This window comes from Pinus tabuliformis, chromosome 4_2, assembly GCF_031772625.1.
Source record: "Pinus tabuliformis cultivar Carrire ecotype Pingquan chromosome 4_2, CPIR1, whole genome shotgun sequence".
Classification (NCBI taxonomy): Eukaryota; Viridiplantae; Streptophyta; class Pinopsida; order Pinales; family Pinaceae; genus Pinus; species Pinus tabuliformis.
Window position 1 is genome coordinate 1,165,450,392 of NC_142304.1, and position 15,950 is coordinate 1,165,466,341.

A 15,950-nucleotide genomic window follows, 5' to 3' on the forward strand; every position below is an offset into this window, starting at 1 on the left:
TCGTTCCCAACGAGGGAGGAATGATCCCCTCACTGGTTCGGACACGAGATCGTGCTTCTCCTTTAAGAGGAGCTTTCCCAGAGTGCAACTGAAACAATTGGATTTATTCTACTCAAGATAAACTATCTGTTTGGTTTTGTAGTCTTGGAGAGTTAAGTACTCACCTACTCCAAGACCCTAGCCTAAGCTATGTTGGTGTTTCAGAGCCCTAGAAAAATAAAGATTACTAGATTGATTTTAATTTAAGCGTTACTTTTAAGGTTGTTTCTTAAGTCAAAAGGTGATGGAAGTGAAACCAGTGGTGTGTTGACTCGACTCAAAACCACTACAAAATGCACCTAGGATGATTTACCCACTACTCTACTTTTTCGATGAATTGCTTAACTAAAAAGTTGAGAGAATGCAATCTTTATAAAAGCAACTTCTTAATTGAAGACAATCAAAGAAACAATTCGTTTGTCTTTTCCAAGCATAAAAACATGACCGCTCTTTACATGCACGAAAAAAAACTCTTTTTCTCTTTCAAAAAACAAAAAGCTACTTGAAACAAGACTTTTAAAGAAGATGTTTTTGTATTTTTCTTTTAATAAAGCAAATAAATCTAAGGTAACAAAAATCAATCTTAACAACTATTAAAAACTACGAAAATTTCACTCATAAGCAAACTAAAGGTAAATTTACTCTAAGCAATCTTAACGAGGCTAAAACCAACAATGATTATTCTAAGGTGTTTTACTTGATCACAATCAAATCAAGGACTAGCTTATTGCAGAACCAAAAACTAGTCAAAACAAAACTCTAATCTTTTTGTTTTTTTTTTTAAATGGAAATCAACACTTTATAAACAAGTAATTCGAAATTTGACCCAAAACAACTTAAATGGCAAGCTGCTCACACAAGGAGACTTTACGACAGGCCCGACTTCTAAGAAGGTTGACAAACCAGAGAGATCTAAGGCTGGACAACTTTCTACCGTCAAAGTCACTACAGGACCTATCCAAAAATCAAACCCTAGGCCTAAACTTCGTTGAAATCCACTAAAACACTCAAAGCTCACAAAACAAGTTCAGGTGAAAATTTTTGACAGGGTACTAAAGGATCTGGGCAGAAAACACTAAGAAAAATCAAAATCTAAAAGCAATTAAAGCAAAAAATGGAATTTTCCTAAATTTTACAGGAAGACGCAGGCAACCCGTTATCACAGGCGCGGGCCCACTCTATGCAGACGGCAACAGCGCGTCCAAAGACGCACTGTGCAGTACTCAGAGGGTGCGTCCTTCGGGAAAAGTTAAGAAAAACCAAATCTAACTAAATCTAAAGCTAAGCCACCCAAATACTAATTCTCACAGTCAAAAACCAGAAAATAAAAATGATTTTCTCAGAGCAAAGTTCACACAAAGGAAAAGACTCTCTCATTAATGGATTCCCCAGCGGAGTCGCCAATTTTTCGTGGCGGAAAAAGTCGTTTGTGCGGACACAACTGACCTCCCTAGGAGTCTAAACTCTCTAGCGACAAACAAGACAAAATGGAGTAATCTTTCTCTAAATACACCTTTTAAAACATGAAAACTACAAGTGTTTAGGCTTACCTTATTCCAAAACGCTGTTGTTGTAGTCCGTCCTTGCCGATCCGGATGAGCTCCTCCTTCACATCAATTCCTGCAACCACAAACAATCAAACAATTACCAAGCACTTGCATTTCATATAATAAAACATATATTTAACATGCAGACCAAGGAACACATGAAATAACTCATTAACACAAGCTATTGAGAAAAATAAACCAGTTTGTATTAATAACGAAACAAAGAAACTCTTACAACCTGGCCTTGGTGTTGTGCAAGTTCCTCCCAGGGTCCATCAAGGGTTTTCCTCTACTTTGACAAATCTCACCCACTTCCAAGTAGAATCAAGCAAAGACAATCTCTCCTCACAAGGTTCTAAATGGGAGTCCTAATTCCTACAGCATTTACCCAAATAAAATGTATAGCTCCAACCTCTCCTCCTTCTGGCCCAAGGTCTTTATTTATAGTGCTGTAAAGAGGTTATTCAGGTCCACCATCAATGGGATAATCCCCCTCTTTGGGTGGGATAGCTCCCTTATTGATGGGATAAGTTCCTCCTTAATAGGGATACATGAACCAACTGGAGGCGCATCCATTTCATCAAACCGACCTCTAGAAAGTTCTAGAAGTAACCACAAGTAACTTTTTTAAGATGAAACTTGCGCATTTTGCCTTTTACAGAAGGACGCACCTGTCCCTTGACATACAGAGCGTCCAAAGACGCAGTTTTTGTGAACATTGTGAGCGTCCCCGCAGGTAAGGCTTGAGAGAACCTGCGACCCCAGAGATAAACACATTTTTACAAGACTTTTCTCTCTTCTTTGAGTTTGAGATGGATAGCAGAGGCATAAGACTTGCCTAAGAGGGTAGCATGACTGTTGATTTGAGCCATACTAACTGTAAGTGGTCATGGTGACATTTTTTAGTGTAACACATACTTTTAGCCATCACTGCTGAATCTATTAATGAAATGTCACAACTTCAACCAGGACAAAACCTAACCCCTTTTTCAATTGGAGACCTCTTGGAATAGTTTCTTAAGCTTACCACTACAAAACTTGTTGATACGTTCCAGACCTTCATCAGGGAGGAAAAAAATATCCCAAATGACCCCCCTCCATATGTGTATACCATATTTTCCCAATTTGGCCAAGACATTGTAGCAATGATATCAAGTGTCCTAAGTTGTACCACCATTGAGTACATAGATGAAATCATCCTGGCTTTCATGTCCACCTTCACTCCAGGACAACCTCCTGCTGTCATTTATGATTATTCTCAATTTATAGCTAATAAAATGTATGACTAGTTCCTTAGGTTGAGTAATGAGTGAGTATTCAAGTATTCCTATGTGTTGTATCACCTTTTCCTATACTACCAAGTAGATAACTTCCCATTTACACTTCAGAAACTTGACACAAAAGGTCACCCAAGATTAGTAATTTTCTGGACTCCACTGATCCATAAAAATGAATCTCCATATCCATATACAAACTTTATAGACCTATTTGTACATTCCATTGTGACAATGTTGATAGGAAGCCCTCCTCCTAGAATCAGTTTAGATATAAAGAAGATCCTGCAACTCCGAAAACAACACAAAGTAGGTGATTGGCACTTATACCAAAATCATGCTGAAATCAAGATTTATGGCTGTGAGTTGGCCCCATACAAACTACCCAGATACCTCCTAATGAGGTCATTTGCTCTGGAGTACTACAGGCAAATAATCAATTCAGATGAGGTAAATTTTGTTAGAGCCAAAAAGAAATCCACACTCAAGATCAAAGACCAATTAGGTCCCTTTATTTGTAATAGCAGAGAAGCTTGAAAGGAGGTAGACCTGATCCTTCAAATATTGAAACTAAAAACAGAGCTTCATATGGAGATATTATCCCTTGGATTTCATCTGCAAGAGAAGGCAGGAAAACAAGATGGCTCCTTACATTCATCACCAAATCCCTGAAATAGAAAAGTATGCAAACCAATTGGAATGGGTGGAAAACACTTTAGAAGACAGGGATAGTATTGAAGTTGTTGTGGAAAACACCTTAATTGACCTAGAGAAGCAACTTGATGAGGATTCTTTCCTGTAGGTGCCAGAAGGATCACAAGTACTAGAAGAATCCCAGGTGCCATAGGAATCAAAAGAACCAGACTTGTCAGAGGAGCCAAATCAAACAAGTAGACCAGAGGCCACCATGAGTACCCCCCCAGTCTTACAAACTCCTCTAAATGAGGAGAAAAGCCTCAAAAGAAACAGGGAAGGGGCCACTACTTCAGGAAGAGAAACATCACAGGCCTATGCAGAGACTAGCCAGGCTAAAAGACAAAGAGTAAATCCTGTCTCTGAATAGGAATATACAGAGGAAACAGTTGAGGTCACAAGCACGGAAAGAGGAGGGAGTAGGCATCCCACTCCCTCTGGATGTACCTTAGAACCTTCCACATCACATACTCAGATATTGGAAAGACAACAAAGTGTGGAGGTATCCTCTTTCAGAATGCCAGTAGACAAAGACCAGGATATCAAAGAGAGATACAAAGAAATAAAAGCCAGAAATGAGAGGCTGAAAGCCCAAACTTATGCACAGTATTTAAAGATGACCCCTACCAATCAAACAAGGCTTATGTCAGCCTTTGATGTCAAAGAGGGGAAAATGTAGATGACATTCATGAAACCCACTATTCAGCAACCAAGAACAACAACAGACTTCAAAAAGATAGACTTTGAAGTATTGGCAAAGGACATTCATCCTATTGACCAGATTGAGCTGCACAAGTAGACAAGGGAGATGATTTACTCCACCTTGACAGGGAAAGCCATCAATTCCCACAAATTTCAAAACTCCCTGAATAATATATTAGCATAGTTCTAGTTGGAGAAGGCCTCTTCGCAGGCCAAATATACCAGAATCAAGTCCTTAGAGGACTTAGTCATTGAGTTGGGACATGATCCCAAAGATGTAAAGGCCACAGAAAAATTAATAAAGAAGAAGAATGATGATATAGCTGCTCTGAAGAAGCAGCTCAAGATTCCCTAGTTGCATCACCCACAAACAGTAGAAGTCCTGGAGGCACAAAAAGGACATGAAGAGCTCATGGACTTGGTCCTAAAGCTAAATGACCAACTAAAAGAGACAGAGAAGGAGTTAGACACCTTGATTTAGTCCAAAAAAAGTGACTTGGCCACCACTTCTAGGACTGCCATTCCCACTGTTTCTACTGCAGTCCCTTCTACATTGGCAGCATCGTTGGCACCTACAGCTCCACCTGCCACAACACTTCCAATCACAACTGAATCCACTACAGCAGTAGGTACACCAATAGAGAAAGAAACAGAGCTAGTAAAATCCATGGAGGAGATGTCAATCTAGGCAATAGAGCTCAAAAGGCTAAAGGAGAAAGTGGAAAGCTTAGAAACTGACTGTAAGCTTGCCCAAATTTAGCAAAGAGAAGAGACATAGAAGGCCCAAAGGATGGGTGAGAAAATCAAAGTCCTAGAGAAAGATTTGACACTGCAAAAACCACTAGGACAGACCAAAGAGTTGCTCTGGGCCAATATCATTAACTCTGTCAATGATATTTGGCCATCATTTCAAGTTATATTTGAGCAAACAGATCTAGTGAAGATAGCTACTGAAGCTATCCAAAAGGTAAGGGAAGATTTGGGCGATATGCCTGAGGATGCCAATCGAGTCATCCACTTCCTAGACAACAAAAATAGATATGAGCTCCATGAGCTTGACATAGAAGATAGGGCATAAGCTATCTTGGAAATCATAAAGGTTCTCTCTAAAAGAAACCTTATGTTAAATTTGGAAGAAATTTGTCAAAACATGCAGGCAACCATTGACAGGTTCATGGCTAAATTTCAGTTTTTGAGGGAGAAAGTTCTTCCAAGTCCAATGGTCATTAATGATAAACTTATGACACAGCTGGATTATCGAGATAGACTAAGGGGATTGACAAAGGAACAAGCAAGCACTTCAACTATCAAAGCCTTGCTAATAGGGAAAGTACTATATGACAGTTTTGAAAACTTGTTCTTCTTAGAGAATGAAATCAAACACCTGTTTGTCACAAAGCCAAATTTTCAAAGTATACTGAGGCAGACAAAATTCACAGAAGAATGTTAAAGGTGAAATTACCTGAGGTAGAATGGTGGGAGAAAATGACAGATTTACTATAAAACATTTTTTAGAAAGTTACCACAGTAAATCTGAAGGCAGCCAGGTGAAACAGGTAAAAGACAGATTAGCAGGGTCAAAGAGTATCAGTGAAAGATTAAAAGTAAAGAAGATTCCAGTGTAGAAATACTACAACTATCAGCCAACTTAAAGGGCTACAACTCAACTACAACAACCAACACTACCACAATAAAAGGGACAACATGATGCAGTTTTCCATCTATCTCTATCTTCAAGCTTGAAGATATTTTGATTCCCTAGATTAAATCTCAGATTGTTATGAGATATTTTGTAATTATTATTTTTGTATAAATACTTCACATTTTGAAGTATTTAGTGTGGATTCCAAGACATTTCTATAGACCTTTTCTCTCAAATCAAAGTTCTATTGTATCAATGACTAGATTGGCTTGCTGGATCAAGCTATAAACATTAGATATTTTATAGGATTCTTGTGTAAATATAAATACAAATAAGTGTTCTCTCATGTTTACTGTTGTCTACTTATGTTTCTTCATAATCTTGTTTGTTTCTCTAAAATCTCAATGTGTAACTAGGAGTGATATTTCAGAAATTGCTTGACTACACTCTGTCTTCACTGTTTACATTATGAATGTTTTCTGCTAAACTATCTTAGCTAGGGAATTCTTAACTGCTCCCTAGCTTCTGTAGTTTCCCTTTGGATGTATATAGCAAAGGATTCTTAATTTCCCTTTGTTTATGATCACCCTTGTTCCTCATTTTGATCCCTATCCAAGGATTCTTAAGTGCCCTTTCACCCTGGTTAGAATCATTTCACCAACTAGACCTTGAAGATTTTCCTTTTCCTTTGCTAGCCTGCCCTATGAACATTCCCTTTAATGATTTGATTCAGTTATGCTATCCTTTTATTGACTCCATAGCCCAATGGATTGAAGAGCTAGCTCTATCCATCTGCTCCTAGAATTCCACCACCCAACCAAAATCAAAACCGCATGAACATTAATAACTAGCCTAAAATCTCATCAATAGAAAGCTAAATTATAAAGAGAGAGCCCTCTATGGACTTAGGTTGGCTAGGACCTGAATCTGAAGATTGGTTTGTGGTTACCTCAGTCTTTTCCCTCTTCTAATAACTTTTAGGGAAAAATTCTGAGTGATAAAATAGTGGCGAAAACACTGGGGATTCAAACCCTTAGTTTTAATAAACCTTTGAGAACATTTAAAATCTTTATTTCAAGCCTCTTAGAGGGTTTATTGGAAGTTATTTACAAAATTTCACAAAAAGAAAGTAATTAGAAAAGCTTGAAATCTAGCTTCAACAAGAACTGACTATAATCCAGATCCAAACCCTGCCCCAGTAGTGGATAATCCCAACCTGAACTCACTATAATGCAGAAGACAAGAAAGTTTAGTAAGTCCAACACCTTCAATCAAAGCAGATTCATGCCTTGATGAGTCATTTGACCTTTCCCTATTTAGAACTAGGTCTGAAAGTGCACTCGATGACATAGTTCTAGATCCAAAGTTTATTGCAGATCTCGAAGTCCAGAGGGAAAACCAGTCAATTGATGAGTATATTCTAAATTCCCCTTAGTCTTCCCTTACCACTGTTAAGATCCCTGAGCTTTTTGAACCAGTTTCAACTCCCTTGAGTTCACCATTATTCCCTTCCACCTCTGAAATACATTCCTCACCCCCATTTGTACCTTCACTTCCCTATGAGCCTACCATTACCCATCAAACACCTATTATTCTTATTTCTCCATCAACCACTGTATCAACTCCTATTACCCCAATCCCAGTTCTTAGCCCTGCCCAATTTAGAGCCGTGGCAAATAGATATGCTCCTCTTGTATTACTTTCCCCACTAGGTGCCATGCCACAAGACTACCAGAACAAAATTGTCCAATTTGATGGCATATGACCTTATACAACACAACAACATGTAAACAAAATGACATATTACTTTGATTTGCATGAAATTGATATTGGAGATGTTCAAATTAGAATTTTTGCTTAGACTCTAGCTGGTGATGTTAGGAAATGGTTTAGATCTTTACCTGCTAATAGCATAGATAGTTTAGATGTATTTTATTAGCAATTTTTAAATATATGGGAAAAGAAAAAGAATCCTTTGCAGATCCTTTCAGAATATGAAAACATTAAAAGAGGACGAAATGAAACAGTCCAGGATTATTGCACCAGATTTAACAATATATAGAAATGCAATATCAGTCAATCTAGGACCCCCATTTGACTTAGCACTGATAAAGTTTCCTGATGGGTTTGATACTGATATGGCATTCCAACTTAGAGAGAGAAATCCTCCAACTTTATAAGACATGGAGAGTGTAGTAGTTAGTGTAGAAGCCAACTTGCTAGCAAAAAGAGCTAGGGTTAGAAACGAAAGGAGAGGACCTACCAAAGACGAAGCCTCACCCTCTGAACTTAAAGTAGATTTCCTAACCAAGGGTATGGAAAAATTGTTGGATAGGACAAAGAACATTGAGAGGAAGCCCCAACAGGATAGTCAACAGGAACCTCCTATCAGAAACCCAAACTTTAGAAAGAATCAAAATCAGAATACAAGGAATAATGGACCTGATCAAAATATTAGATCTCCCTTTCAAGAAAACTATGCTAAAACATCTCATTCAGAGGACCCTAAACAATACACACACATCAACCTGATGGGATTGGATGATGATGAAACTGTCTTCTTAACCGAAGATGAGCAAGAGCTGCATATGTTGTAGCAATTGCAAACCCAATCCAGAGAATCATTTGATTACAAACAAGGGTATGATTTAGCCATTTTTGAGGTACGCAAACAATACAACTTAAGGAGTAAAAAGAACATTGATACTCCTGACCAGACCAAGAAAATAGTTCCCAATCAACCCAAGAAAATCAAACTAGCCCGAGTTACTAAAACTCTCCAAATCCTCCCTAGACCAAACCAGAACGCTCCTGGTCCCACCATTGTAGATATAACCCCCAATCAACCCCCTATTGATCAACCTTCCACTTCGATCCCCTCCAAGAAAGTAGTGGAACAGTCTCCAAACATTATATTAGAAAATCCAAACAATAAGACTTCAAACACAGAGAAAGAAGAACAACCTACTCAAACTCCTGTTATGAAAATTCCAAGCCCTCAAATAGAGAAAGTCTCTTTGCCTTTCAATTTGGGAGCAGAGGTGGTTAAACTGAAAATCTCAGTTCCCTTAACAGAACTGATTAAAAGTGAAACCTATAAGTCACAAATAAACAAAACCTTAAACTTTGTTGAGAATGAAGACTCTATCAACTTGTTTGATGATAAGCCAGAACTTATCTTCGGTCCTGATGTTAATGGAAAACCACTAGAAGGAGGGGTACCACCCTTTTATATTAGCCTTAGCATTCATGAAAAAATCCTACACAATGCAATTTTAGATTCTGGTGCTTCACACAATTTAATGCCTAAATCAGTTATGGAAAAATTAAATTTGGACATTACTAGACCTTACAAGGAGCTATTTTCATTTCATTCAAGTCAAGTAAAGTGTCTAGGCCTAATCAAAGACCTGTCTGTTTCATTAGTACAATATCCTGCTATGAGTATCCTCATGGATATAGTTGTTGCTGACATCCCACCTAAATATAGCATGTTATTGTCTAGATCACGGGGGGCTAAACTCCAAGGATCTTTACAACTTGACATGTCATATGCCACAATCTCAGTCTTTGGAAAACCTAAAAATTTCTACAGAGAGACCCTAATGAAATGTGTAGTGAGTAGCCAGGATAGGCCTGAAAACTTTCCTATTTACTCCATGCATTTTGACATTGATTCTTTTATTTTGTATAATGCTGAAAAAACATAACAAACTACTTCAAACAACATTGTTTCAGAACCAAAAGAAATTGCAGTTACAACTACAAATGAAACTGTCCAAACTGAAGAGCTTTCTGATAAAAAGGATGATCAAAACACCTCAAACAATGACAATTTTATTCACCCAAATAGTGAGAATCATGAACATGAGATATTATGGCACCTTGAATTTGATGGATCAGTGAATAAATTAGGAGCAGGAGCAGGAGTGTGGATTTACAATCTGGAGAATGATCACTCAGAGGGCCATGCTTACAGACTAAATTTCAAATGCACCAACAACATGGCCGAGTATGAAGCCTTGATTTTAGGCCTTAAACTAGTTAGGAACTTAGGAGCCAAAAGAGTTTCTATTTTGGGAGACTCAGAATTGGTTATAAAACAAATTAATGCTGTATATATGACCAGAGATCCTAGATTAAGTCTTTATAGAGGAACAATTGTAGAAATAATGAATACTTTCCTAGAAACTAAGCTTGCAGTCATCCCAAGGAAACATAATATGCAAGCTCATAGTTTAGCAATGTTTGCCAACACTTGTAAGTTACCATTTCAACCTAACTATCAGTACACTGCTGAGGTCAGGCACAGACCTGCTATCCCAGATAATTTGAAAAACTGGCAAGTATTTGATAATGATCAACAGATAAACAATTTCTTAACTTTAGAAGAAGAATTTGTAAATAGTAATATAGACACTGACATAACATTAGATCCTGACTTAAAAGATGAAATAGAAATTAATGAAATAGAATATGAAAAGATAGATAGATCTCATCCCACTAAATTTACAAAATTAGATGTAGAAAACCTAAAGCAAGTTGAAATTGATGAGATAATTAACGAAGACTCTGAAATCATTAATCTCAAAGACAACTTTTTTCCCAAAGGATTAACTCCTTTGGAAGACTTGTTTGATTTAAATGATGTCCCTAGAAAACCAAAGATGGAACCCTTAAAATTTGATATTGAGGAGTGTAATATAGGCACTAAGGAAAATCCAAAATTGATTAAACTTTCAAAGTCCTTTCCTCCTACCAAAAAGGTGAAATACCATGAACTATTAAAGGAATTCCAAGATGTCTTTGCTTGGAGTTATGAGGACCTCAAGTCCTATGACACCAACATCATACAACACACCATCCCCATAAAAGAAGATCATAAACCTTTCAGACAAAAGCTTAGGAGGATTAATCCCATCCTATTGCCTTCTATTGAAAAGGAACTCTGAAGGATGTATGAGGCCAAGATAATAGCACCAATTAGATTCTCTGATTGGGTTTCAAACTTGGTGCCCACAAGGAAAAAAACTGGTGAGATCAAACTTTGTGTTGATCTCAGGAATATTAGTAAAGTTTCACTCAAAGACAATTATCCCCTCCCTAAAATGGATCATATCTTACATAGGGTAGTAGGGTCAACTAGAATCTCATTATTGGATGGGTTTTCTAGTTACAATCAGATTTTAGTTCACCTAGACGACCAGGCTAAAACAACATTCACTACTCCTTGGGGCACATCCATATATCTGAAAATGCCTTTTGGATTAAAGAATGTAGGGGCCACTTTCCAAAGAGCCATGGACATAGCTTTTTCTAAGGAAATTCATGACTTCCTAGTAATATATTTAGATGACATCACTATATTCTCAAAATATGATAAACAACACTTAGATCATCTAAGACAGGTTTTCATCAAATGTAGGAAGTATGGAATTTCTTTGAATCCCAAGAAATCATTATTTGGACTAGAAGAGGGAAATTTATTAGGCCATATAATCTCAAAATATGGTATCTGAATAGATCCTGCAGGAATTGAAGCCATCTTACAGATACAACATCCTAGGAGTATTAGGGAACTACAAGCTTGTTTAGGAAAAATCAACTTTCTTAGGAGATTTATTTCTAATTTTGTAGAATGAATTAGAGCATTAAATAACATGTTGAAGAAAGATTCGACCATAAAATGGACCATTGAAGCTAAGAGATCCTTTGAAGACATTAAGCTAGCCTTAAGAAAAACACCAGTATTGGTTAGTCCAAAGTTTGATAGGGATTTCATTATATTTTCCTTTCCCTGAGAACACATAATTGTTGCAGTCCTACTGCAGAAGAATGATCAGGGTTATGAACAACCTATTGCCCTTTTTAGCAAAGACTTGAGGGATGCCCCATTAAAGTAAAATATAATGGAAAAACAAGCCTTGGCTTTGGTCAAAGCTATTAAACATTTCAGCGTTTACATTTTATATTCTCACATAGTAGCCTATGTCCCCAATTCAGTAGTCAAGGACATCCTAACTTAGGAAGGTCCAAATGGAAAGAGAGGGAAATGGATAGCTACCATTTTGGAATATGACTTGGAAATCAAACCAACAAAGTTAATCAAAGGCTAAGGTTTAGCCAAGCTCATGGCCTAATTGAACTGCCAGGCCTTAGACATAAATTTTATTGCAAAACTGGAAAATGAAGAGGAGATGGTGACTCCACCAATTAGCTAGGCCTTTTGAATCACCATGGTATGCTGACATCATATATGTTTTACAAAATATACAAGCTCCTCCAGAATTATCCAGGACCAAAAACAAATTTTTAAAAATGAAATCTTTAAAATTTTGCATAATTGACAATTCTTTGTTTTGGAAGAACCATGAAGGTATCCTTCTTAACTGTTTATTGAAAGAATAATCTGACAAGGTGTTACAAGAATTTCATACTGGTGACTGTGGAGGACATCTTTACTGGAAAACCATTGCTGACAAGATTCTTAGAGCTGGTTTCTATTGGCCTATTTTGTTTTTTGATGTAAGGAAATTTGTAACCTCATGCCATAAATGATAGATTTTTGAAGGAAAGAAAAAGCTTTTACCCCTGCCACTAAAACCAATCTCTGTTGAAGCACCTTTGCAAAAATGGGGTCTTGACTTCATTGGTGAAATCCACCCACCCTCCTCTGCCCAACACAAATGGATTCTCACTACTACAGATTATTTCACTAAATGGATAGAAGCCATACCATCAAGGCAAGCCACTGACACTGTTATAATAACCTTCCTTGAGACCAACATCCTATCTAGATTTGGGTGCCCAACCAAAATCATCACTGATAATGCAACAACTTTCAAATCCAGAAGAATGATTGATTTTTGTAACAAGTATCACATAACCCTGGGTCACTCCACAGCTTATTACCCTCAAGGAAATGGACTAGTAGAGTCCTCAAACAAAAGTCTAGTAAGTATCATCAAAAAATTGTTGAAGGATAACAAGAAAACATGGAACAAAAAGCTAGTAAATGCCTTATGGGTAGATAGGCTAACCACAAAAAAATCCATTGGTACTAGTCCTTATCAATTAGTTTATGGAATGGAAGTTGTTTTTCCATCTTCTTTGGGAACACCAGTGATGAAGATGCTCCAAGAGTTGCGGGTTGAACCAAATGACATCCAAAGGAGAATCAACCAGACAATTCATTTGCAGCAAACTAGAGAAGAAGTGTACATCAGATCTCAAGTTGTGTAGGAAAGGATCAAGAAAACTTTTGATAAAAGAACTAAGGCAGAAGATTTTTACCTAGGGGACAAAGTTTTAAGATGGGATTCAAGAAGAGAGGATAAAGGTAAACATGGGAAATTTGATTTCCTATGGAAAGGCCCATATATCATTTATTCTTTCAGGGGTAATAATGCTTTCTTCCTCAGAGAAATGGATGGTACAGAAGTAGAAGGAGGACCAGTTAACGGTCAAATGCTCAAACATTACATCGAACCTAGTTACTGATTTTATTGATCATTTGTATATACTTTAATTTTCAAAAGTCTAGAGTTGATTAAATGGTGATTTTTTGAAGTTGAAGCCCGAAGAGAAGGCCCTAAGCTCCAGAAATTTTACTGTCATAAATAGTAATAATGCAGAAAAGTGAAAAGGGAAATGTTGCAGGGTAACATCACAACAATTCAGAAGGCCATTGATCTACAAAGTTCTTGACATTTCACCACGAAATTCCATCCCCAAGTGGAGCCACTATTAGGTTCCTATACCAATAAGAGTCATAATTTTTGAATAACTGAGATTAAACCTTTAATATGTACATGCCTTTTCTTTCTACAAATGTTTTCCATATTCAAAAAAAATAAAAAAATGTAAAGAGGGTATGTCCTAAAAGAATAATCAAAGGAAAAAAAGAACAAAAAGGTCAAAAAAGATGAAAAATATGAACCCCGAGAAAAGGAAAAAGACCATGAAAGTGAGCAAGTCAAAATGCCACTGCTATTTTAATTTTATATAGAATAAATGATTGTGTGCAGCTTGTAATCTTTGTCACAATCCATGATAGTCAAAATGTTTAAGCTTGGCTATTTCATGTTTCAAATTTCATGTCTATAGATAGAGAATAAAAATCTGACCAAATTGTTTAATCTTGGCAGATAATTAGATAGGTAGAGTAAATAAAATGAGCTCAACTGTTTAATCTGAGCCCTTCGATGTAATAAAGTTAGATTTGGTTAGCTTACTGTTGTAAAGAAAAAGAAAAATGTTCTATAAGGGTTTGCTAGCTTAAATTCACCCTAATAAAGAGAAGTAAAAATGGTAGGATGAGTAGATTGGTAAGTAGTAAAAAGATTGCAGAAGTATGGTGACTGATTAGACAAGAGAAAGTTTATTATCTTTTCGATCATGAAATTTCTATAGAAAAATGGACAATCAAGCATGAAATTAAAGATCAAAGGAAATTAATTAACTTCCCTCATTCATTTCACCTTTTACTTAACTAATTTCCCACAATAAAGTTCAAAGTACTAAAACCTTTAAGTCAAAGAGGCTCAGAACATTTATCTCACTTTTGGAGGGACTGGACCCTCGGCTCAATGACTTATAGGCAATAAGTACTAAACCCCCTCATAAAAATTCATCCCCCCTTCAGTTCATTCATTTTCCATAATAATATTATTTTCCTAAGGTTAAATTACTTTTACCTACGAAAAGTATTTGTTCCCCCACATGACTCATTTTCATATAAAAAACCCACAAAAACACTATATCCTAAGTTTTTATGTTATTATCGGAAAAGAATTAAAACATGAAATATCATATACTTAGTGTATTGTGCCCCTTTCCCCTCATTTGACTAATTACTAATTTATTTATTAAATCCCAAACAAAAACTCATTTCCTATATATATTTAACTCCCACAATATTAATTAACCCTACCCTAGTTTAATTATACAAACTATGATTTTCTACCCCGAACCCACTAACTAATTGATCCACAATTAAGTTAGCCAAAAACCCAATTAAACCCTCCGCTAATGAACCTGACACCTTAACCCCACCTTAATCCCCCATTAACTAAAAACTGCCACACTTAATCACTCGTCGGCCCCCCCGACTACCCTCCGTGCAACTCCACTGCCCAATCACTGCACAATCACTCCCCTCCACATCTGACGATCATCATCCATTTCAAACGAGCCTGACATCTGAACATTACCCACCCGAAAAGATATGTTTTCCGCTGGGCCCCCGAGGCTATGTGTCACTCAATGTATGGAATCGGGATGCCTCCCCTCAATACCATTGAGCGCCCAAAAGCGGTGTGATGGAAACCACTTATCGCCCACCCACTACATGCAAAATTAACCACTGTTCACTCCACTACATGACAAACAAACCACTGTTCACCCATACCCACCAATTTCGAATTTCCCACATAGAGCCAAAAATCCCCAAACCATTCATTTTTATCGTTTTTTTCAACTGTAATCCTCCATGCACGCACGTGCGAATGTCAAAGTTGTCAACCCACATAGAATTGCACCCTGAAGATTCCATAAAGCTGCCAGATTGCTTTCTAGACTACTCAAAGCCTTTTCAACTATTCTCAGTTGCCAGTCACCTGGTTCAAACCCAGTTTTCTTCAATTCCAGGTATTTAAGCCATAATTCACTGAAAACCCTGTCAATTTCAGAACCAGTAACTAATTTTTCTTAGTTAAAGTAAAAATTAATTAAAAGAAACTCTGGTAACTCAAACTCACCCAGAATTGAACCACCATTGCCCTAATAGACTAAAAAATTACCTCCCCCATTCTCAAATCCACAAGAACTGAGAATGGCCGCCCCAATCGCCATGGATGTCAGACCTATTTCCACTCCTCATCTGGACCTAGACCACCTCCCCCTAGCTGATAAAGGTTTCCAAATCGAGGACACCTTTGTCCATGAATCCCCTCTCAAACTCTACTGCCGATACAGAGATCAATACCTAAACCATGCTAATAAAATTGGTCTTTGGGAGTCCAATTTTCCCAAGTATCAATTCCCTAAAGTGCA